Genomic DNA, 25,193 nt, shown 5'->3' with positions numbered 1-25,193 from the left:
TGCAATTCATTTTTCACAAATAAATTTTTAAAATGAGTCAAACGGAAGATCAGTTAGATTCGGGCGGAGGCATAAAAGACTTGGTTTTTGACGCGGAGCACCAAGAAAGACAGTCTTGGAGGTTTTGTAATTCGAGATTACCTCGATCAGAAGTGGTATATTTTACACAAATTTTTATAATAAGATTTCTCATAACTGTTTCTTTGATCAAATTAGTGTTTTTTAAACTTGATTGCGAAGAATCAACATTTTGGTTTTCTCTACTCTCGTGCAAAGTTGGGTACGGTCTTCCGAATCCCAAGTTATGACCAAAATAATTTCAACGTCTGACAGGTTGTTCATGGCTGTTTGCGGGCCATCTTGTTGCGGAAAAACTGAGCTGATTTTCAAAATGTTACTACATGGCACATTGTCCCCAGAGTTTCAAAAAATCTTTTATTTTTATCAGCATGATCAGCCAAAATTTCAGTCAATAGAGAAGAAACTGAACATAGAATCAAACAGTTTTCAGGTTTTGAACTCGTTTCAGAATTAGAAAACTGTCTGCTTGTTTTTGACGATTCATGTGAAGAAGTTTTCAACGACAAAGAGTTTTCTAAATTAGCAACTGCGGGGCGATATAGAAACATTAGTGTAATATATGTTAAACACAACTTGTTTCAACAGAGCAAATGGTCTAGAACAATTGATTTGAATACAACACATATAATTTTGTTCAAATCACCACGAGACACACAGCAAATTAATTTTATTGGTCGACAACTGAATAACACACAATTTTTGAAGGAAAGTTATCAGCTAGCAATCAGGAAGCAGTTTGGTCATTTGTTAATCGACTTAGATCCAAAAACATCCGACGTCCTACGTTACTGTTCAAATATTGTTCCTCCGGGTCCATCAATTTTCTATCTTCCATCGGCTAAAGCTGTTATCACCAACTTAACTAATGAGAGAGAAAGAACTTTGTATGCTGCGGCAGATGCTAGATAACCCGTAAAAAATTTTGGAAAACCCTAATTATGAACAGAAGGCAGCTCAACTATCACTATTTCAAAGAAATCAGTCTGAAAAACCACAAAAAGAAGAGAAACCTGTTGAAACTATGAGCAGTGTTTACGAAAACAAGGAGGCTACTAAGGAAGAAATATCAGAACCGGTCAGCGAAGACAGTGAGATAGAACCAATATTAAAGAAACAAAAAATTTCTCAGTTTGAGTCTATAATATCTGAACTTGAACCAATGGAGAAAAATAAAATTAAGCGATCTGAAATCTTACTTGAACACATTATGCAATCTGACGTCATTTCTATCGGAGGAAACGACGTACTTCATATCAACAAAGAACCACTGGGCGTTAAAGTTTCTACTTTTTTGTATAATTTACAGCAAACCACAAAAAAAATTGACATTAAAAAGTACTCAAAAATTTTGACTACTCTCGATATATCACCACATTTAGTTGCAAACACTTATGCCAAGCAAATCTTGGAAAACTCGTCGGAAAGTGAACAAGAATTCTACCCAAGCCGAGAAAAACCCCGCAGTAGTGGATCCAAATCAACCCCAACAAGAGATTACGAAGAAACAAGCGACGAAAGGTCAGACAAAAAAGAAACCAGTCAAAAGAAATGGTCTTTCTTCTCCTGAAGTAAAACATTTGGAACAGCTTTATTTAAAAGGACCAGCTTCCTATGGAAGCACAAAACGCTTACATACTCAGAGCAAGCTGCCATTAGGCAAAGTGCAGTCCTATTTGGAGACAAAACCGTCTTTCACAAAGTACCGTTCAATTCGATTAAAATTTCCCAGGCTTAAAGTTTTTGCAAAAGACATAAATGAAATTTGGTCATTGGATTTGGCGCACGTTGACAAACTAGCAAAATATAACCGTAACATAAAATATCTCTTGGTAGCAGTTGACTGTCTATCAAGATATTTACGTGTCGAACCCTTGAAAACAAAGTATGCGACGGAAACAGCTGAAGCATTCCAAAAGATGATCAAAAATAAGCAGCCTGAAAAAGTGTTGGTTGACGATGGTAAAGAGTTTCTTGGAGCTTTCAAACAATTGTGCAACAAACGTGGAGTTCATTTATACAGTACTTTCAGCGAAAAAAAGTCTGCATTTGCAGAGAGGAACATTAGGTCACTAAAAAATATAATTCATCGGTACCTCGAAGAAAAGTGGACATATTCCTACATTGACCAATTAGACCAATTTGTGAAAACAATCAATTCAAGAGTAAATCGGGTAACCAAACTTGCCCCAAATAAAGTTACAAAAAAAGATGTACCGCGGTTAGTGTCATTGACCGCGCAAACAAGCACAACACAGAAGCCCAAATTTTACGTTGGGGATTTTGTGAGAATAGTTAAGAAGGACAAAGCTTTCCGGAAAAGTTACAAGCAATCATTCACAGACGAAGTCTTTGAAATAACGGGAATACCTACATTAAACCCACCAACATACTCTTTGGTCGACGGTGACAACGAACCAATTCAAGGAAAATTTTATCAACCAGAATTACAACTTGTCAGGCTCCCTCCCGTTGAAAATGTCGAATAACCGGTTTGAAGACGAGTTTACAGTTCACGTTGTTTCATCCGCTTCAATGGAAATATTTGATTCAAACACACTTGCATCATTTCGGAATTTTTTTAATGACGAAATTCAACTTTCAGGTGATTGGCGAGTGGCGCTTAGTGAAATCATATTCCCAACAAAAATAGAAAATATTGTAAACGGAAATCTGACTGTGTTCAACTTGAAAGACTATGAAGATTCCCAAAAGATGTCATCTGGAGCCAATGTTATCTCTAGACCTTTTAGCGGGCAAAAACTAGCTTTTATGCCCGGAACATTTGATTCGGTGGCGCAACTTCTTGCCACAGTTAAGCGCACAGTTGGATTACCCCATTTTTCTTTCAGAGAAATTAAGAGCTCTGGAAAATACGAAATTTTGCTTGGGAAATATGAGGGAATTACATTTCCCAGTGAAGAAATCCCCAGCATCATTGGCTTTGAAGGTATTCCTGACGCTAATGGAATTCATATTGGGTACAAAATGAATCCAAATGAAAACAGGCTTATGAAAAGTGATGATACAAAAGCATATTATGGGGAATTTCCAGCCGACCTTTGTGCTGGAAAGCATCTCATTTTCATCTATACAAACATAATTGAATACCAATACGTCGGTGACACTAAGGCGCCTCTTTTGAGAGTCATTGATTCGAAACAACGTCTGAAAAACGGTAGTGTATGTGAGCTTGAACCAACTCATCGAATCGTTTTTACAAATTTAGACTACAAGAAACTATTAACCAACACAATTCAATCAATTTCAATTGAGCTGCGGACGGAAACAGGACAATTAGTTCCATTTTCGGGAACTGGAAAAGTTATTCTAACACTGCAATTCAAAAAGTTTTTCCAATAAAATGGATTCTTACTATGCTAATCAAGCGAAGTCTTTGCCTCATTTCTCTGGACATTATCGACAAAGAGGAAGTGGTTTTGGCGCTTTAGCTGCAGGAACTGGACGTGTTGCACTACCCCTAGCACGTCGATTCATTTTACCAACTGCTAAACGTATTGGGAAAGAGCTCCTGAAACAAAGTGTACCAGAAATTCTGGATGTAGTGGGCAACAAAAAATCTCCTAGACAAGCAATTAAGAATACAATTTCAAAAACTGTTAAAAAACAGACTGGAGGCTCTCGACGAATTACTTCACGTTGAATGAAATCAATACGAGGCAAACCAATGAAAGTAGGCGAGAAACGCAGAAAGACCATTTCAACGCATAGATCACCAAAAAGAAGTCGGTCGGATTTTTTTGCTAAAGTGAACGATGATCGCTAATTTGTTACCAACAGAAGCAACTCACAGCTCATTGGATTTATTTGAAAAACCCTCACTACTGGTAACTTTTGATGGTAGTTTTTGTCAAAAATTGGGTCCAATCTACAGCCCAAATGGACCCATGTTAGAATTTGAAGTCGCTGGTGACAGAAACAACTTTATCGATTTACAAAAAATTTTTCTCGAAGTTAAATGTAAAATTGTCCAGTCTTCTGAAGCTGATTTGAAATATGACGCTACAGCCGCCGCTGACATTACAAAAACAGATTCTCCCTACTTTTGCAATAATGTGTTACATTCACTGTTCTCTGATTGTACAGTGTCTGCTAATGGACTGAAAATTTCAAACGCTAACGGAAATTATGCTCACAAAAGTTTCATTGAGACCGAGTTCTCACATAATAAAGATGCAAAAAATACATGGCTGGCCTGTCAGGGCTACTCTTATGAGGAAAACCCGGGAATGCTATCAACTGCAGAAGTGAACAGGAGAAAAACTTTGGTGAGACAATCAGCTGAATGCACATTCTATGGCAAAATTGCTGTAGACTTTTTCACTTGCGACAGACATCTGCTAAGTGGTGTGACACTTCGAATTGCATTCAGACGCTCAATTGATGATTTTGTTATAATGTCTGATGATGCTGCGAAACAGTACAAAGTAAAAATTGTCGAAGCTAATTTGTATGTGCGGAAGATGACTCTTAACGACACTGTTGTGTCCGCCATTGAAAAAACATTATTGAGCAGTCCCGCCTCCTATCCTTACCTTGAAACCCTCACAAAAACGTTTCTAGCTTCAACGGGTCTACACAGTTGGAAACAAGAAGATATATTTGCGAGAGAACCAATCCGCCGACTGGCGATCTGCTTAAATACAAATGAAGCTTTTCTGGGTAACAACCGGCAAAATCCATTTCATATCCGAAAATTCAACCTAGAGCAGATTTATGTATACCGAAACGGTTTGCCTGTGGCAGATAGTCCAATATCTACAGCTGACGACAAACGTCTTTACTTTAACACAATATCGGATCTAGCTTACATTGATAATGGACATGGAATAAGTTTGACAGATTACCCAAACCATTTCATAATGGTGTTTGATTTGACCAGTACCCAACAAGCATCCCATGACTTTATTCATCCTGAACTGACAAACTGTTCAATATCTGTTGAGTTGAAATTTTCTGTGGCCCTACCAAACAATATTGAAATTTTCATTATCGGTGAAAAAGCTAGTACAATTTTTGTTGATAGTGCAAGAAGAGTATCAAAGAATCACATTTTGACAAACTAAAAATGGACGAAGATGATATCAATGATCTAATTCAAAGATGCCCTTTACTCAAGCACAAATTTCTGGGTGTCTTCGCTGCAAATAATTTTCCCCAAAAGTTGAAACCAAACAGTTTCCTAATTGTTAACGCAGCAACTGCAGAAAGTTTTGGTACCCATTGGTTACTATTGTGCCAGAAAGAGGACCAATTGTTCTTTGCTGATCCTCTCGGACAGTCTATTTCGTCATACAAAGATGTCTACCAAAGAATAATTTCTGTAGAACAAAAGGCAAAAATTTATCAGTTACTGGAGGATCAGCCAATTCAAAGTAAAAACTCAAAACTTTGTGGACTTTTTTGTATTTATATTGCTCATTATATTTTTAATTCACAAAAAATTGTAAAACTGAGTGATGCTCAATTAATTCGTTTTGCTTTTCATATGATGTATTAACCTTTCCTTGATTGCAATAAATTATTTTTTTTTTCAAAATTTAATTTTTTCTTCATACACAAGGCGAACACTCAACAAATCAGTATCAATATTCAGTTTTCCGTATCCACTAACAAAAATATCCATAATTTGACAGAAAGCACCGGAATGAGGACCAGACAAAATGTTTTCAACTCTTCGGATAGTTTCACTATTAACAAAATCAGTTTGAACTTGTTTCGATGGAGGACGGGCGTTGTAGATAGACTTTTGAGCAACTACTGGCATCTTCGCACAGGGTTTTTGATTTGTATTCACTTGCTTTGTAATGCTGTTTTTCACATTACTGTGGCAGGCAAAAGCTGGCAGTTGTTTGCGTACTGTATGTGAGTCAACTTTATCTGCGGAGCTGTTGAATTCAACCGCCAATTTGAGCTTTGTAAAAACGTCTCCATTAGTCTCCAAAGTTGTTGCAGTCGAAAATAAGAATTTGAAGGTTGTAAAAATACAAGGCACAGGAAAATTCTGATTTCGTTTCAAAGTTTCCTTTTCGAAAGTTGTTGTATCAAGCAAAACGTGATAATGGTTAGTTATTAAACAGCAAAACTCAGAATCAAAATGGGCACACACTGCATAAACATTTGTGTTAGAAAGGGTAGGTTTCTCTTCGACAATCTGAAACTTGATCTGTTTTTGAAACTGTTTAAAATAATTTAGTGAGCGCTCGTACATCGCCTCAACCATTTTTGTTGCTCGTGTTGGTCTTCGAAATTTCTTCTGACTTTTGTTGGAATCGTGGTTTCTTTGCTGGAGGTGGTTTTGTTGGTTCCTCTTGGGTGAACTGAGAGCGTATATCAGCTGACTTTTCAATCAAGTTCTCAAATTCTTGAACAGTTAGAGAAACTCTCTGCTGAAATTCGTAATCGCTTTCCGCTTTCTTGAACAATTTTAGAAACACATAGGTCCCCGTCCTTTCATACGTTTTCACAGTTGCTCTGATTAAGCGCTTATCAGTTTTCGAAATGTCGAAATAACAATCGCCAAATTCTGTGTATTTAGTGGAAGTCAAAGGCATGGCGCAACCAAATTTTATCTCTTTCAAATAAAGTTGTGAGCGCTCCAACTCAATGGCGGCGGCAAGCTGGGATTACACATATGTCGTCAAACACTCAATTAAAAACAAATGATTGGCGAATTTAGTCTCAAGTACGCCTACGGCGTACTTGTGTCTGTTCATTACAATTTTTATGGCAAACATATGGTACAGGAATGTGATCTTTTGAGCAATTTCACATGCATAAAGCGCTCATATAAACTAGGAAATTAGAAACAGATGCGACCTCAGATAATAAACTTACATGTTGAACACAATTTCAAAGGCATAAAGCACTCATATACACTAGAAATTAAAAGCAGATGTGACCTCAGATAAGAAACTACACACTGAACACTATATAACAACAGTTAATTGAAAACAGATGTAACCCTAGATAACAATCTTTGGTACGCTCAATTTAAAATTGTGAGTGTATGTTGGTTCAAAATTAAAAACAGATGTGACCCCTAGCTTACATGAAACTATCGCAAAAGTTGTACACAGAAACCCTGAGCTATAATTCGGCGGCATTCATATATGTGTTGAGTCAAATTGCAGTTTGTTTCCAGCAACAAATTCGAATCTGTTTAACTGAATTCCTTAAACACTTAACTTTAAAAATGTCCGTTAAAATTCTCGCAGAGTCCGAGGCTTCTTGGGAAAGAACATTAGTTTATCAGACAGTTTATGAAAAGTTTGTGGTTCTTATTCAACAACGAAAACAAGACGATGTGTGGCACGTTTACCATCAGTGTCTTCTTCCAAAGCTTCTGATAAATGCAATTGCCGCCCTACCCGAGAAAACCGATCCATCCGAAAGCACTATTATTACTTCTGGTGGCCACCTACCTACCTGCAACCGTGCTGCCAGCATTTCAGGATTGTAATATGGGCACATTACCTGATGAAATAAAACGTATTTTCTACCGGTATGACTGTGACTGCGTACCTTTGTTTGAAAATCAACTCGGAGCTTATCAAGCTTGTGATGATCTTGGCAATTTGTGGGGGATTAAAACTTCACCGTCTTCACCAGACAGTGAGACAACACCAGCTAGTCTACCCACAACACCAGCAGTTGACCCAAGTCCAACTGTTACGCCGACACCTAGCCCATCTCTCTTCGCTGGAATTCACAACAACAACAACTCTCCAAACAATTTCGATAACTTTGACGAGAACGTTCTGTCCGGAACAACTTTTCAAACGCCAAAGCGAGAGGTTCTGAGCGATAGTTTTCAAACACCCACTTGTTCAGAGACTCCAAACGTTAGCGGTGCACCAAAAAAGCGACGACCAGAAAATTCTTTGATGGACTTATTCGATTAAATTAACTTAATTAAAACTTGTAACTTTACTTTTATCTAAAAACTGTTTCAATTTTGAGATGTGAAGTTGTGCGTGTGCGTGTGTTATACAAATTACGTATTTTATATTTCTCGAATTTGTAATAAAACATTTTTTTGAAGACAGTTTTGTCTTTCAATTCAAAACACAGACAAAAATATAGTTCAAGTTAGTGATCAAGTTCAAACTTGTTCCGGGAAAATTTTCACTCTCCCCTATGACGCAATCACAAATTATATTCTCCGAGCAGGATTTCATGTACTACAACCACTATGAAGTGATTAGTTTTTGAGCTAAAATATCCAGATTAAGACTATCGAATCAATAAAATTTGTTAACATCTGTATGTTAAACCTTAAGTTTTTCGGAATTAACAAAATATTTATTTTGCAAAATGTGTACATGTTTTAGCCCAAAAGAACTGTTAACATTATGCCAGCAGCTGTAGCAGCGTATGAACCCTGAAACTCATTCATAATTTAGAAAAAATTGTCAAAAAATTGTAATCTCTCACAGAAAAAATCAAAAAATTGTACTTTAAAACCAAAATGATGTCATAAGGCTGTGTTTAAAAAAATTTTCAGGTCCTCTAGCAGCACCTCCTAGCTTTTTGCTCTCGTTCAAAAGGGTAAAAAAAGCAGGTTTGTTAAAAATTTTTTTTGAAAAAATTGAAAAAAAAAATTTTTTTGATAGATGACCTGTGACCTTTGACCCCAAAAATGAGGTCTTCAAAAAACACTTGGGATGAAACTGATGGTGCAGAGGTCCTCAGCACACTGTGTCCTACAAAACATCTCATCACGCTCGTCAAATTTAACTTAACCGTTACGGAGATAATTAGCGCCTAATTAACGGCTAATTAGCGACTAATTAACATAATTGCTAATTGATGAAAAAAAATGGAATTTTTTACAGCAATGTCTTTGCGGGAACATTCTGCATGTTTTTGCTCATAAGCATCATGGCCGAAAAATGGCTCCTTCACCGATTTCTAAAACATCTGGTCATCAATGTCACATTAACATCTGGCATTAATTAGCATATGAAGTACCCTAAGGAAAGATGTTAGATCGCGTTTCTTTGCATTTTTGCACATTGTGGGCCCACGGCATCAACTTCTCTCATAACACCTGTCATCGAAAAAGGCTTCAGAAAAAAGACACATGTTTCTGTCATGTAATTGTCATTTAATGACATTGATTTATGATGATTGACAGAAAAAAAAACTTTTTTTCTGTTTGTTCTAGAGCAATTTTTTTAGTGCAGTCCTATGTTTTTCGGCCCGGGGAGCAATTTTGCTCATCACACTTGACAGCGTAGGACAACTCTAACCACCCGTTATAGATGAGGTCTAAAATGACACTTTTTTGAAAAAATTCAAATAAAGTAACATGTTTTTCCGCTTTTTTGAATGCATTTTTTGAAGTAATCCACAAACAACAATACTCGGTATGACCCCTCTGAGGGTCTACTAGCACATCTTTTGAATTCGCAAAGTGTTTTAATCCTTTTTTCGCGTTTGATTTCAATAAAATTTCGAAACTATTTTCCCGCCGATTCCAGTCAACCAGAGGCCGCTATTTTTAAATTCAAATTTGGCGCCCTATCTAGTGAATATCCCTTTTGCGCATTAGCTTCAAATTAGGGATAATAAGAAAGCCGGGATAATAGTTTTAAGAAAATACAAAGTCTTTCGAAGTCGAGATAAATTTGGAGTTGAAGTGCGCGCCAAAATTAGCCTATAGAAGTACGTTCAATTTGAATATCAAATTTGCCGCCCTATTCAGTGCCATTTTCAAAACACTGTAAACATGTATTCAGTCGTAACGAATGAAACTGAGTATTACACAGAAATGAGTTTTATTGCAGAGTAACGAACATTATAAAACAAACCGTTTATCCAACTTCATTTATTTACTTCTGATAACTGCTTTTGAAATGACTTTTTCTTGCCGCTTCTGCCCTTCAACGTTTAGTACACCGGGAAACAAATCGCGACATGAAACACGATTTCATCCCGATGAGTGCGGCTTACCGCATTATCAATGTTCAATTTGTGAGTTTTCAACTAGAAAAATGTCTCCTCTTGAAGAACATATGAGAACAGTTCACTCAAAGTTTACAAATTGTTGTCGTTCTTGTTATCTGGGTTTTAACAATTCTCACCTCTATGCACAACATATGAGCTCTGTTCACTCGCTTCCCGTTTTTGAAGAAGAGTTCCAGCCTTTACAAATACCCTCCCAGTCCGCATTTAATGGTAACCTTCAAACGTTTGTAATCGAAGCTGAAAACAATGAAGAAAATTCGTTGGACTTGCAGAACTTTATGCAGTCCAAGCGAGCACAAATAGAAGAACTTATTGAGCAAAAATTAAGCTCAGGACCCCAGAAAATTCAATTTTCCGCTGAACTATCACTCTTCAAACCAAAACACGAGACGGATGAAGACGACGAAAATTTAGTTATATTTGCCAATTCACTAATGACCCCAGTAACTGCTGGAGGTATCTCAAACGAAGAATTTGCCCTGATGGTGGAAAAAATGTTGGCTGTTCTCTTTACTTTTGTGTCTTCAGGGAGTGGATGGCTACTAGATCGGGTGATTCGCTTACATCTCAACTTTGCGAAATACAGACCTATTCGGGGATCGCCATTCATAGCACTTCCTTATGAGTTATCCACATGCCAAGCTGTTCTAAACATTCGAAACCACAATGACAATAATTGCTTTGTCTACTGTTATATAGCAGCTAGATGTCTGAAGGAAAATATTGGCATGAGAGTTGACGGTCAAAACGATACTTTGAGAGCGACAAATCCCGAAATTTATAAAGACCTGAAGTCGCTTTTCCCAGCGGGGAATTTTCAGGTGCCAATGGGTATCAGTAGTCTCAAAAAGTTTGAGGAACTTAATTCTGTTCAAGTTAACGTGTTTGGTTACCACAAAAAAGATCTATTTCCTATACGAATTTCAACAAAAAAGAGTTCAGAGGAGCTGGTTATTGATTTACTGCTTCTTTACGATTCAGATAAACATCACTATGTTCTTATCAAGGACCTGTGCAAATTTTATTGCTTTCTACGGTCAGTGAGGTACCGTAGTTACCTGATTTTATGCAGAAACTGTTTCTGGTTATGTTATGACGGTGTCACAGCTTTCGATGAACACGTTGAAAGGTGCAAAGATCATTCACCAGCCATTGTTCGAATGCCGAGCGAAAACAGCAATATCTACAAATTTAACAACTGGTCTGCCCTCTGGTTTGCCCCATTGGTAATTTACTTTGATTTTGAATCCTTCCTACGGCCAGTATCTACTTGTTCACTTAGTGGAAACGTCTCCTCATCATCCACCATAGAAATTCATGAGCCCTGCGGTTTCGCTCTGACTGTTGTTGAGCATAACAACCCGAAGCCCAAGTATACCCACTTAGATAGCTCCGAAAATTGCATGAAGATATTTGTGAAAGTGCTTCACAAGTTGGCGAATGATATTCACAAGCAGAAACAAAAACATCCGTATTTTCGTGGAGACAGATCAAAACTTGGAAAAACAGAAAGTGTTGCTTATTGGATTTGCGAAACTGATTTTCATGAAGATGACGAAAAAGACCTTGACCACTGCCACTACAGTGGCGAATTTCTGGGCTGGGCCCATCCGCAATGCAACCGACTACGGAGAACGTCAAAATTCATTCCCGTAATTGGGCACAACATACAAAATTACGATCTCCACCATATCTGTCTGGCATTGCAAGAAAGTGAGCCATCTACAACAATAAGCGTAATACCTGCAACTGACGAGAAATATATCTCGATGCAATTAGGTGTTCAAGTGGACACGATGAAAAGGGATGGGCAAATTGTTCCAGTGTATGAGTTCCTAAGGTTTGTTGACTCTTACAAGCTTTTTAACGCATCTCTAGAAAAACTCACCGAAACTTTACCGCAATCTGATTTTGGCATTTTGGAAGTAATGTTCAATGAAACTCCTAGTGACCACTTTGACCTGCTCAAGCAAAAAGGTTACTACCCATATTCATACATGTCTAATCGGACAAAGTTCTCGGAAGATAGTTTGCCTCCAATAGAAGCATGGAAAAACTCCCTAAATGGCACAACAATTCAGCAAAACGAATGGAATCATGCAAACAGAATGTGGAATTTGCTTGGGTGTAAAACCATGCAGGATTATCATGATGCCTATCTAAAATTAGATTGTGCTTTATTAGCTTGCTGCTCCGAGTATTGTCGGAAAATTAGTTTCAAAACTTACAAGCTTGATGTTGTACAGTTCTTCACTGCCCCAAACATGGCAAAAGATGCCGCACTTCGTATCACCAAAGCTGAAGTCCAGTTATTCACTGAACGGGAACATCTGGACATGATAGAGCCAGCGATACGCGGGGGTATAACCTCTGTTTTCGAAAGTCGACATTTTAAAGCAAACAACCGCTACCTGCCTGGGTTCAACTCCGAGGAAACGTCCACATTTGGGCTAATGGTGGACGCTAATGATTTATATGGTGGAGTTATGCAGGAGGAGATGCTACCCGTTGGTGATTTTTGTTTTGTTTTCGACATCTCAATAAACGATTTACTACACCACCCTGATAGCTCTTCAGTTGGGTATTTCTGTGAAGTCGATTTCGAATACCCAAGTGAAATACATGATCAACAGCAGGACTACCCATTGGCACCAGAAAAAACACTTGTAAAGGACGACTGGCTAAGCGATTATCAGTTAGAGGTTAAACAGCGTTACAATTTACCGGAAAATAAAGTTAACAAACTGCTACAAACTATGTTTGACAAAAGCAAATATGTCCTACACTACAAACTACTGCAATTCTATGTTCGACGGGGGTTGCGTATCAAAAAAGTACACAGAATTCTCAAATTCACACAATCAAAGTGGCTTGAACCGTACATTACCTTAAACAGCGCCATGAGAAAAAAAGCAACTAACAGATTTGAACAGAACTACTACAAATTGATGAACAACTCGGTATATGGGAAAACAATTGAGTCAAAACGAAGACGACTGAAAGTAGACATAACACGGGATGCCGAAAAAACTGCAAAACTTACATCAAAATTCGAGTTTGACAAATTTAAAGTATTCGGCGAAAACATGGCGGCGATCTGTTCTCGACCAAAAGTTATTAAATGGACAACACCAACTATTGTCGGGGCGACCATCTTGGATCTTTCAAAACTACGTATGCACGGTTTCCACTATGATGTTATGCGCGCAAACTTTCGGTGCTCACTCTTGTACTCTGATACCGACAGTCTATTGTATAAAGTTGAGACGACTGACCTCTATGCCGACTTGGCAAAGAAGAAAGAAGTTTGTACAGAATTCGATTTTTCAAATTATCCTGACAATCATCCGCTCTACTCCGATGTTAACCACAGCAGAGTTCTCAAGTTCAAGGATGAATTCGCTGGTGACTACATCTCGGAATTTATATGCTTGAAGCCCAAAATGTATTCAATAACTTCTAAAAGTAAGTATTAAATTACACATACTTTTATTCCTCGAGAACCGATCACTTTTTTTGCATTTTGAAATAGGAACTCACCTGAGACTCGAGGTTGATCTGCTTTTGTTTTATTCCAGGTTGTAGAAAGCTGTCGGCGAAAGGGGTAACAAAAGCTGCCCAGAAGTTGTTGACACACGAGCTGTACAAGTCTACACTGGTTACAGCAAAACCATATCGAGCAATACGTAATAGAATAACGTCCGAAAACCATATTCTAAAAACAGTATCCGAAAACAAAGTGTCCCTATCAGCGTACGACAATAAACGATACATTCTCGCTGATGGTTTGAGAACACTGCCATTTGGGCATTATTCTATAAGGAACAGTTCGCAATCTACAGCAGAGAGTGATACTGATTCATATAGCTGGTTCGATAATGAGAAAGAGGACAGTGAAATAAGTTGGGATTACAAATCAGTCTCAGAAGAAAGTTTAAGTAGAATTTTCAATGGTAGAGACAATGACGCTGATGTCGACTGGGATTATCCGACACCTCCCAGTCCCATTCCTCCTCCAGCAAAAAGAATGAGAAAACATTTAAGTGATCACATGAATCAAATGCTTGATATAGCAGAAAACTGGACACCACCCGACCCAGGAATGATTGTTGCTAGAGCTACTACTGAGGAGGAAATTAGTGATTCTGATGTTGTTGATTTCGATAGGAGCAGCAGTTCTGAAGATGATCATTTTCAGTGCTCCCTCATTAACTTTGAAGCAAGTGACAGCAGTGATTAAAATTCATAGCAAAACCCAACGCTTGAGCGTTTTGTTGCTTGCTAAATTAATTCAAACAAACTTACCTTAGTTTCCACTTCTACACAATTTTGTACGTGATTTTTGGTATAACTTAATAGCGTGTTTTCAAAGTGTTCCGCAGTTTGATTTTGTGAGGTAAATTATTGTTTGTACGTGAATTTTGGTATAACTTTAAGTTTTAGAACCTGTTTTCAAAGTGCTCCGCAGTTTGGATTTTGTGAAGTAGTTAATTGTTTCAATATGTTTGGTTTACAGTTGGAAATACAAAATAATAAATTGTTGTTTGATCCGTTTTCACATAAATCAAGAGCTCGGTAAATAATCGCGGCAAGTTTGATCCTTCTCAATTTACATGCACAATTCAAATGCAAGTTTAGTCGCGGCAGTTCTTCTTTCTCAATTTACATGTAGATCAGAAGGGATATACCACTCCATATTATCCTCATGGGATATACCACTCCATATTATCCTCATGGGATATACCACTCCATATTATCCTCATGGGATATACCACTCCATATTATCCTCATGCATTCTATACCCTATTATCCTCATGGCAGGATAACCCCCCCCCCTATCCCAATACAGCTATATAGTACTACTTATATATATATATATATATATATATATATATATATATATACACCTCAAACTATACACTCAAACTGTTTTTTGTTGAGTCAATTTTCACCGATGGATATATTAATTGTAGAGGGTTGTGAGTGTTGTCATTAGGAGGCTGGTCCAACATAGATTATAGAATTAACAACTTTTTTTATTTCTTTTTTCCACGGAGTTTTTAAGGTTTATAATTTTGTGAACATTTGTTTGATTTCAGTTGTTTCTTTTCACATTTTCTGTGTTTTTGCTATTTTTTTTGTCAGTTTAGCTTAAAAATTTTCTAATTTTTTAATAAAAGTTTTTTCGTTTTCAAACTGACTGAGTGTAGCTATTTTACGGTGTTCGTGAGTTTCTGCAGTCGAAAGTCTTTGGATTCTATTGGTGTGCTTTCTAGTTTTCAGATCTGCTCACACTTTTTCCGTTTTTTTCAGGTCAACCAGAATTTAAGATGGTGGTTTTATTTAGGCTGGAGAAGCAAGGAGACCGGAAAAGCGATGGGGCTTGAAATAAAAAACTTTTTGTGAAATTTTGTTGCAAAGAACTTTCACAGTGGAGTCTGAAAAAGATACTGGGAAATGATATCGGTGTCTGAAGCCGAATTTTTGTTCAAATGAGGCAATCAGACTTCTGATTTCAACCTTTCGTCTAATGAGTGCCATTGAAATAATAAAGGTGTGTTCTAACTGAATCTATCTGCAATTGCGTGATATTATTAACGCTCAGGAAAACTTCTTTGTTACTTTGTTACGACACTGGTTGTTGTCATAAAAGAGTTGTTAATTTTTGAATTTTTTGCTGGTTTCTGTTTTTTTTCGTCTGATCTCTAAACATTAAAAAAGTAAGGTTGTTAATGAAACAGCAGTGCGCCTGAATATTGATTTGAGTCGTTTGGTACAGAGATTTTTGACTTTGACACAATTTATTCCCAAAAATGTTCAAGAACTTTTGATTTTGACGAGTATTTGTGGTATTATTTGTTATCTTATCACTTGATCTCGTTAAAGTTTAATATTGCTAATTTGGATCAAGTTATTCAATTGATCTTTTCTAGTGCAATGAACAATTTACTCTATGAGTTTGGCACTATTTATTGTGAAGAGTTCTTGTCAAATTTTTGATTTTATTGAAATTTCTATTGTTCAAGTTGTTGTCTACTCGCTTATCCTTGTTAATTACAAGTCTCGCTTTGTGCTAAAGGTGCTCAACTATCCCAATTGTTTGTTTCGGTTCATGCGTTTTTGCTAAGTGACGTTTATGGTTTTGTGATTTTAGAATTATAACAAATTAAATGATGGTTTTTTTTTTATTTCTCACGACTCAGGGTAAGTTGTGATGAGGAGATTTGGTCTTCATTTCGGAGGTTCTCTTAGTTTGGCGTAGCTAATTTTTCAATTATATATTCTGCTTTTGTTACTTTTTCCAATTTTTGCTTCTCTTTTGTTTTGACATGCCTTGCCACGAGGTTGCTGTAATGTTTACACATATTGACAATCCAGAGAGCCAGTTTTTTTCATAAATTGTAATCGTTTTTATTTATTGTTTTTAAAAACACTTATTCTGGGAGTAATTAATCCTTTTTTGTTTTCATTTTCGCGCACATACGGCCATGTGATTTTTTTGATGTTTCCGCCCAAATGATTTGTTATAGAGCTAAATGTTAAATCGATTCTTTGGATTGCAATTGGGGACACATGTCTTGCTAAGTTTCTTTCTTTAGTCGTCTGAAGTTCTTTGTTTGATTTGTTCACACAGCAAAGCCGAAAAAGTAAATTGTTCTAATTTCTACTTCTCACTAAGTTTGACGTCATTCTCTCAAGCTTAATTTTTCAAGTCAATTGGATGTTTAGATTGAGATCATACGTGACGTAAATCGTAAATTAAAACTTAAGTTCTTTTTGAATTAGTTTGAGTACAAACAATATAATCGTGAGAAAAGCTACTATTACTACTACTACTACAACTACTACTACTACTGCTACTACTACTGCTACTACTACTAATACTACTACTACTAATACTACGACTGCTACTACTGCTGCTCCTATTACTACTAATACTACTACTACTACTACTACTACTACTACTACTACTACTACTACAACTACTACTACTATTACTACTACTACACTGCTACTACTACTACTACTACTACTACTACTACTACTACTACCACTACTACTACTACTACAACTACTACTATTACTGCTACTACTACTGCTACTACTACTAATACTACTACTACGAATACTACGACTGCTACTACTGCTGCTCCTATTACTACTAATACTACTACTACTACTACTACTACTACTACTACTACTACTACTACTACTACTACACTACTACTACTGCTACTACTACTACTACTACTACTACTACTACTACTACTACTACTACTACTATACTACTACTACTACTACTACAACTACTACTATTACTGCTACTACTACTGCTACTACTACTAATACTACTACTACGAATACTACGACTGCTACTACTGCTGCTCCTATTACTACTAATACTACTACTACTACTATTACTACTACTACACTACTATTACTACTACTACTACTACTACTACTACTACTACTACTACTACTACTACTACTACTGTTTCAACACTTTAATTCCAAATATGAAATAAAGGCACGGTTGGCAACAAATACAAACAAAAGAGTTATTTGTTTGGTTATTCTGTGAAGTGCTGTACGACGAAATTGGTGAAGGCATTCTTTGACCCAGTTGCTGCTTTCTCCTGCAATCTGGTGAACGATACTTTGTTTCGTACACAGTCTCCTTCGATTTGACTCATCCACGTTTTCCGTTGCCCCCCAGGAGCGCGTCTAGCATGGACGTATTGATCGGGCGGGTCCCAATCGAAGGCACTGCGGGCTAATCTTCCTGGTTCCATTCTCTGGATGTGTCCGTACCATTTTATCCGTTTGAGCATGATCATCGTGGATAGTTGGGGCATTCGTGATCTTGACATAATTTCTTCGTTCGTTGCTTTCTCCAGATATGACACACGTAGAATTCTCCGAAGACAACCACAGTGGAAACTCTCAAGTTTTCTCTCCATTAATTTCGAAAGAGTCCAAGTCTCCGAGCTGTACAGCACGGCTGATAAAACGAGTGCTTTGTACAAATTGCACTTGAGGTGCACGCTGAGCTGCTTGCTCTTCCAGAGATTTTGGAAGTTAGCAAACCGTTGTCTACCTTCTGCAAGTTTGCAATTGACTTCCTGCAGGTCTCCATGCTTGAGGCTGACATATGATCCGAGATACTTGAACGCTTCTATGTTTTCAAACTCGTTTCCGAGAACATCTTGTACTTTGCAGGAAAACACGCGTGTGGCAACTGCTTTAGGTTTGCCACAGTATCTCGATTGGTAAACTTTTCGGCCATTGACTGTTTTGAACTTTCTTTCACACTTGTCACAGGTAAGGCTCGCCTCTAGTTGCTCGAACTTTGACTTGTCGACGACATTCTTTGACAAACCGGCTTTGCAGAATCTTGTTTGGTGCACTTCGCGTCCGGTAACTGTACTGAATTGCCGCTGACAATTCTGACATCTTAAAGACTCTTGGTCAGCCACCACTGACCGACTCTCATTTTGTAGCGACTCTGAATCTGCTACCGCAGATTGTTGTTGTGAAGCTACCAACGCTGGCTTAGCCACCGCTAAGCTTTTCAATCTTAGCTTCCGGCCATCTTGTGTTTCGAACCAGCCCGCTTTCTTTTTCGTTCCCAGCAGCACATCCGTGCTGATGGTTAGTCGTGACTGGCTAGATGTCTCTGCCAGGAGTCCTAGTTTGCCTTTATGTGATCCAGTGAGTATCTCCACGTTCTGTTGGATACTAGGCACTGCAACAACACTTGGGCTGTCGCATTTTACGCCCATATTCTTTGTTTTCGCCACATTAATCTTCAGACCAGCGGCTTCCGCAAGTGCCTCGATTCGATGTAGGTTTTCTTGCACCTCCCTGTCTGAGACCCCCACGAGAGCAACATCATCAGCAAAATCTAAGTCAGCCACCAATCTCCCAATGTCTAATCCTCCATGCACCGAGTTAGCCAAAATGTAGTTGATGACAAGGCCGAATAGGATTGGGGATCACACATCACCCTGCCTAACGCCCGTTCTGACATCAAATAAGCGTCCTTTCTCACCTTCGGCTTTGACTCGACATTTGAATCCATGATAACAACTTTTCCGAGGTTTCCTTTTCTTCACCCATTCCAAACTACTACTACTACTACTACTACTACTACTACTACTACTACTACTGCTACTACTACTGCTACTAATGCTAATACTACTACTACTACTACTACTACTACCACAACTACTACTACTAGTAGTAATATTAATTACTCGAAATACAAAGTGTATGCTATTTTTCGACCAATTGCATTTGAAAAAAGATGCTGCACCATTCAGACGTACATGTGGCAGCATGTGTCTCGAGAAAATAAAGCCATGCAAAGTTATTCTAAGACCTGGAACGAGATGAATTATTCGAACCAACACACTCTGATTGGACTGCACTATCATTGCTGGTACTAAAAAAGGACCGAACTTGTCGCTTAGTTGCAAGATATCGTGGTTTAAAGGGACAAATAGAGAAAACACAGTGGCCAATACCTTGAAGTAATGAAGATATTGATTTCCTGGAGGGAGATCCGTATTTCTCGAACAGGTGATTTTCTGTCCGGATCTTTTCAGAAGGCATTCGAAGAAAAGAAGCAATATTTAACTGATCTTATAACACCTCTCGGCTTGTATAAGTAGAATAATAGTCCTCTGGAACTAGCATTGGCCTCAGGAGCTTTTCAAAACCTAATGGCGTCAATTTTTTGCTGGCTTCTCTTACGAAATTGCTCTAGTTTATCTAGATGACATCATGGTTTTTGGAAGATGTGTTGATGAATATCTGAAACGGTTAGAACTGATTTTCCAACGTTTAGCGGAGAATTAGTTAAAGATTAAAAGATTGAAAATGCAATCTTTTTCAAATGCGTGTCAGCTTCTTCGGGCACAAAAAATCCGAACTCGATGTCAAAGTCGACTGAAAAAAATTAAGACGGTAGAATGAATGAAAAAGCCATCCTCTCTGAAACACGCCAGAGCCTTTCTAGGCCTTGTGAGCTATCGTCTAAAATTTCGTCCTGGTTTCGGAAAACAATCTCATTAAGTCAAAGAAGTCAAATGGAGTATTGATTGCAAACCTGCGGTAACCAAATTAAAGAAGAAGCTGTTAAAAGCCGCGGTTTTTTGATAGCCAAATGATAGAGAACCGTATACATTAGGTTCGTATGCTTAACTAACAAGCAATGGAGCGATTTTTACAGAAAAAACAGGGAACCAAAGATAGTGTTATTGCATAAGCGAGCATAAAGTAATTACTCAGCAACAAAAATGGAGTTATTCGCAATTGTTCAATTTTTGCAACAATTTAAAACCTATTTAATTGGTCAAGACTATTTAATTAAAACGAACCACAGAGCTCTTGTCTTAATCTACAGTTTTAAATAATCAGAAGTTATTGTAGCAAAATGGAACGAGAACCTTTAGATATTTACTTTCGACATCAACCATAGAACAGAAAAGAAAATCCCGCGCGCTGACTGTCTATCGCGCATAAACAGAGAAGATGAGGAGCAAACAGCTTTCATTGCAATAGACTCAATGCCGGGCAAGTTTTTCGTCTGGTTTCGAAGTTAGCAATTGAACAAATTGCAAGGAATCAAACTGCGAGATTTGCAGCAAAGCGACAAACCATTCAAAAAAGTATATTCATGTGTCATAAACAAAACAAAGAAAAGAATCAAGGCACATGAAAAAGGGGTTTCGAAGGAGTTATGGAAATACAGGACTCAGTATGCAAAACTGTGGCTCATAGAAGGGATTTTGTATCAAAAATACCAAGGAGATATAACTTTGAAATTGTTAACCAAAATCTAGTACCATGGGAAAAATTGTCCCACGTACTTGAGCCGTTGCATGAATTTCCTAGAGCAAATCGTCCCATTGGGATGGAGAGCACAAAACAAAGGACTCGTGAAAAGTTTTTTGGCCATGCATTAGAAGGGACGCAAGGACTTGGAATGAAAGCTAAGACAAGACGTGTGCCTGAAAAAAGCATCAAGCCGAAACTTTTACATTCTACTTACAAATGGAAACATTGTGATCCCTTCTGGCACGTATCTCTTGACTTAATGGGTCTACTTCCGCAGTTTCAATGAAAAAGGTACATTTTGATTCCGTAAGTTGTATGAATCCGTCGCCTTGTCCTATCAAGAGGCAAAAACATTGGCATCTCAAAATTATTCCCTATTTTTTGCATTGAAGAAAAAATACCGAGGACATCAACCACATCTTACCACTAACAAGAAAACGCAAAGTTTGAAAGAACCAACCAAACAATAGAAGAACGTCTCTCTAAACACGTAAGCCAATATCAATATGAACGGATACATTTTATACCTTTAGCAATGATGGCCCACTGATCAGCAATCCATAGTGAAAAAAATTACAGCCCAGCGTATGTGGTATCGATTTTTTTCCACTTTCACTACCTATAGACTGCATCAATAGCGCACCACTGAATGCGGTATATGTAACACCAAATGACTATGTTTTCATTATAAAATCAAAAAATGCAGAAAACCCATCAGTTGATGCGAGAAATTATGAGTGTCACAGGAGAGCGCCGGAAAACTTAAAAGAAAAATTACTTCTTTCTATAGAGGACCGTACTGCATTCTTGATACCATAAATTGTTTGACTTTCAAGTTGGATGACAAAAAGCAAAAAAATTAGTAAGGTCCATTGAGACCGAACAAAAAATTTTTACAATCAAGAAAAACCATTAACACTTGAGTCATGCAAAACAAAAAACGACAGTTGAGAAGGAGCAACAGTTCAGACGATAAAAATACAGTTTAGATAGAACTATCTACAGACAGTAAATGTGTTTAAAAGTCAGAATAATAAGTTGAAGCCAAGAATGCTATCGATCCCCTAAGTGATACGAACGACGCATCCGAAAATGAAACTTAAGAATCAAAGAAATGAGACCACCGAGGTGCAAAGTAAAGCAAACGGAGTTGCCGAGGGAGGAAGTGAATCCTCTACTTGGACTAAAGAGAACACAGGAAAGAAAGCCGAACAAACAAATTTTCCTAAACTGGAAAAAAGCCACAAGAAACGAGTAGTAGCACAAAAAAGTACAGAGGAAAATTTTAAACGTAAGGATAAGGCACCAAAAAAGCTACAAAGTTGAGCAGCCGAACAAAATTGGTATCTGAGAGGTTAAGAAATTCCTTTACTGCGCAAGATAAAAAATTTTCAGTAATGAGGAAACTGATTATGTTTTTGTTTCAGAAAAGATTAAAAATGAAAAATTGAACTCAAGGAGAAGTTTAATTTGGTCCGGAGCATCGAGTGACGGCTATGTTTGCATCTGGAAAGGCATGCCCTTTTTGTTTCTCCTTTCATTTTGTATTAATTTATACGGATACAATTTTAACAACATATTTTCATCAAAAATCCATTCTCTAGATCACACTACAAATTTCTATTACAGAATTTGAGTTTCAAAAACAAGAGAAGAGGGTAATTTAATATACGCCGAGGTTCAACCAGATAAGGATTTTCAATTTTGCAGGTAATAAGCGTCATATAGAATTTCTGCACTTGAAATGAGCAACGTACACATGACAAAGATGTTTTTGTTTCAAAAAAACTCAATACTACGAATATGACAATTCCTTTTAAAAGATGAACTTGTAGAAACATTTGGCAAAAAAAAAATTTAAAAATTTTATCATACCAGGTTTCGGAGATAGGACCTTTAAAGTCACCAGGTCGATAACGGAAAAATTTTTACGACAAGCGAGCAAAACCATTTGTATCGAGAAGCATAGTCAAAGCTTCACCAAAAAAATGGCGCAAAAGCTATAGATCGGGTTTCACCGACAGGACAAAATTTTATTTGATATTGGGTAACTAATGCAAGAGTTCACATCGGAACAATTCGGGGAAAATTGCTAACGAAAGGAATAGGTTTTAAAGATCTTCTTTTTTATTAAAATTTTTGATAGTTTTACAAATCAGCTGTTTTTGACCTTCATAAAAATAATTTACATAGCCGTCCGCAAATTATTTGGATTTGATGAAAAACCAAATAAATTGCGGACAACTTTGTAAATTATTTCTATGAAGTTCAAAAACAGCTGATTTTTAAAACTATCAAAAATTTTAATAAAAAAGAGCATGTGAAAATTTTTGTTAACCATAAGAGAGCCTATATTGTCCCAAAAAGTTTGCACAAAAAAGATTTGAAGATTTCGCATTGCATATTTTAGAGGAAAAGAAGTTTTGCTTGGGCAGCAGGTAAAAATAGCTGGAATTTCAGGTTTTTTCCCCAGAAAAGATCAAAATTGGCAACTGGTAGTCCTAAGTAAACAAAGGAAATTTTTTCCTCAGGCGTTAAGGACAACTTTAAATTCGAACAATTGGAATTGAGTGAAATTTTTTCAAGAAGATTAGAAGATTTCAGTGTGAGATTTGGCAACTGAAAACTCAAACAAAGATTGAAGTATCCAAAAACGTTTTGAGTCCATCAGCAATTCTTTATTTGAATCAGTTTAAATTGACTACTTTATCTTACTTTGCCAATACGTATTAAGGGAAATTAAGCCCCCCAAATACAAGTTTATCAGGCGAAGTATTTTTTCATTGAACTGCACATATATTTTTTTCGGAAAAGGGGATGATTCCCTTTGCTTCAGACCAAGCAATTCCAAATTAGATTCTCGCTCTTTTTTTCCTAGTTTGTTAATGGTGTTCCAAAAATTAAAAATTGTGTTCCAAAAACACTTATTAGTGGTTCTCGTGGTAACTGGCCGGTCAAATGCGTTCCCCATTTCTAACTTCAGGCTTCCAAAAAGCCAAAAATTTCAAACATAATCAAAAACTTTTTGCAAGTTTTTGTTGCGATCCAATCGTTTTTTGATTGAGTTTTGATAATCGATGAACGCGGATATAACATTTGTTTCTGGTAAAAAAAGAAGTCTGTATAATTTTCGAGCAATTTTTTGAAAATTTGCGTCCGACATATGTAGAGTTGTCAAACCCATCTCTTTTATTTTTCGGTAAATGCACTGAGTGTAATGAAACCAGCAACCTAAATGAGTTGAATATGAACAAACTTGGGAAATGGCCGAAATGACCCCAGTTTCGTAATCTGTAATTCTAAACTCTGGTACCAAATTCTTTTGAAATTTTTCGAAACATTTGATTTTTAAAGTTTCCAAATTTTTTTTATAAACTTCTGTCTTCGAGCCAAGAAATGCCCAAATAACTGGTATTTTGTAATTTTCGTGGGTTCCGTAAATAACACAAATTTGTAAGAATGTAGGGGGTGCTGTTTTAACAGTACCGTCCCCCAACAAAACTTTTGATTGTTGAAAAAAATGAGACCAGCGTCAGTGACAAATATAACGATACCACTCTCCTGATGAAGTAAAAGATTGTGGTCATCCAAAGTTTTTGTCCAAGAATTTCCAATGAAAACCTCGTCTAAAGTCTTGGGTATTGGTGGTAAAGTTAAAGATCGTTTTCTATTTAGAGTGCCCCTAAGGTTTTCGTAACGAGGGGGAACAAAATCGGAAACATTATCAAGGTTATTTTCATAAATTTCCTTCAAAGGTCCTGTTGGGTTTTGTCGAGTATCACTAAAAAGTTCTTGTTTAAATTTAATTGTTTTTATTTCGATGGTAGCGGGAAGGTGATTATGTTCCTCATAAACCCGAATAATACTTGTAATATCCTTATTTGTTAACAATCTGTCTATACAACCCGGTTCTACGCAAACAAAGTACATCACATTTCATTAGTTTTATTTTCCTAAACAAGAAATTGTTAAATAAAAGGTTTTGTCCGTGTCCCTTCTTTATTAATTCAAAATCCATGCGTGTATTTCTCAGAAATAATACAGGGAGCTATTGTATTGAATTCGGCTTATTGATACTGTATTGTTTTACTTTTGCGTCTTCCATTTAATTGGCCAATTTTCGTCCAATCAGATTCGTTTTTTAAGTCTATATTTTGGTACGTCTATTTGATGAGACGTCACCATGTTTTGGATATGTAATAATTAATGCAAAATTTTACATCAGAAGAATTTTGCCAAACCTGCTGCGAGGAAACAATAAAATTTCAAAATCCCCTAAG

The 25,193-nt window shown here is 37.0% G+C and overlaps 1 protein-coding gene across 3 annotated transcripts in view; it reads right to left on the bottom strand.

Moving 5' to 3' along the window:
* The window catches only part of LOC142337634 (dynein axonemal heavy chain 7-like), a 291,470-nt gene that overhangs the window by 8,798 nt on the left and 257,479 nt on the right, over positions 1-25,193 (bottom strand). The gene's annotated exons all lie outside the window — the stretch shown is intronic.

The sequence above is a fragment of the Convolutriloba macropyga genome, chromosome 4, assembly GCF_964194025.1.
Source record: "Convolutriloba macropyga chromosome 4, txConMacr16.3, whole genome shotgun sequence".
NCBI classification, from domain to species: domain Eukaryota; kingdom Metazoa; phylum Xenacoelomorpha; order Acoela; family Convolutidae; genus Convolutriloba; species Convolutriloba macropyga.
This window is presented reverse-complemented; position numbering and strand designations above follow the sequence as displayed.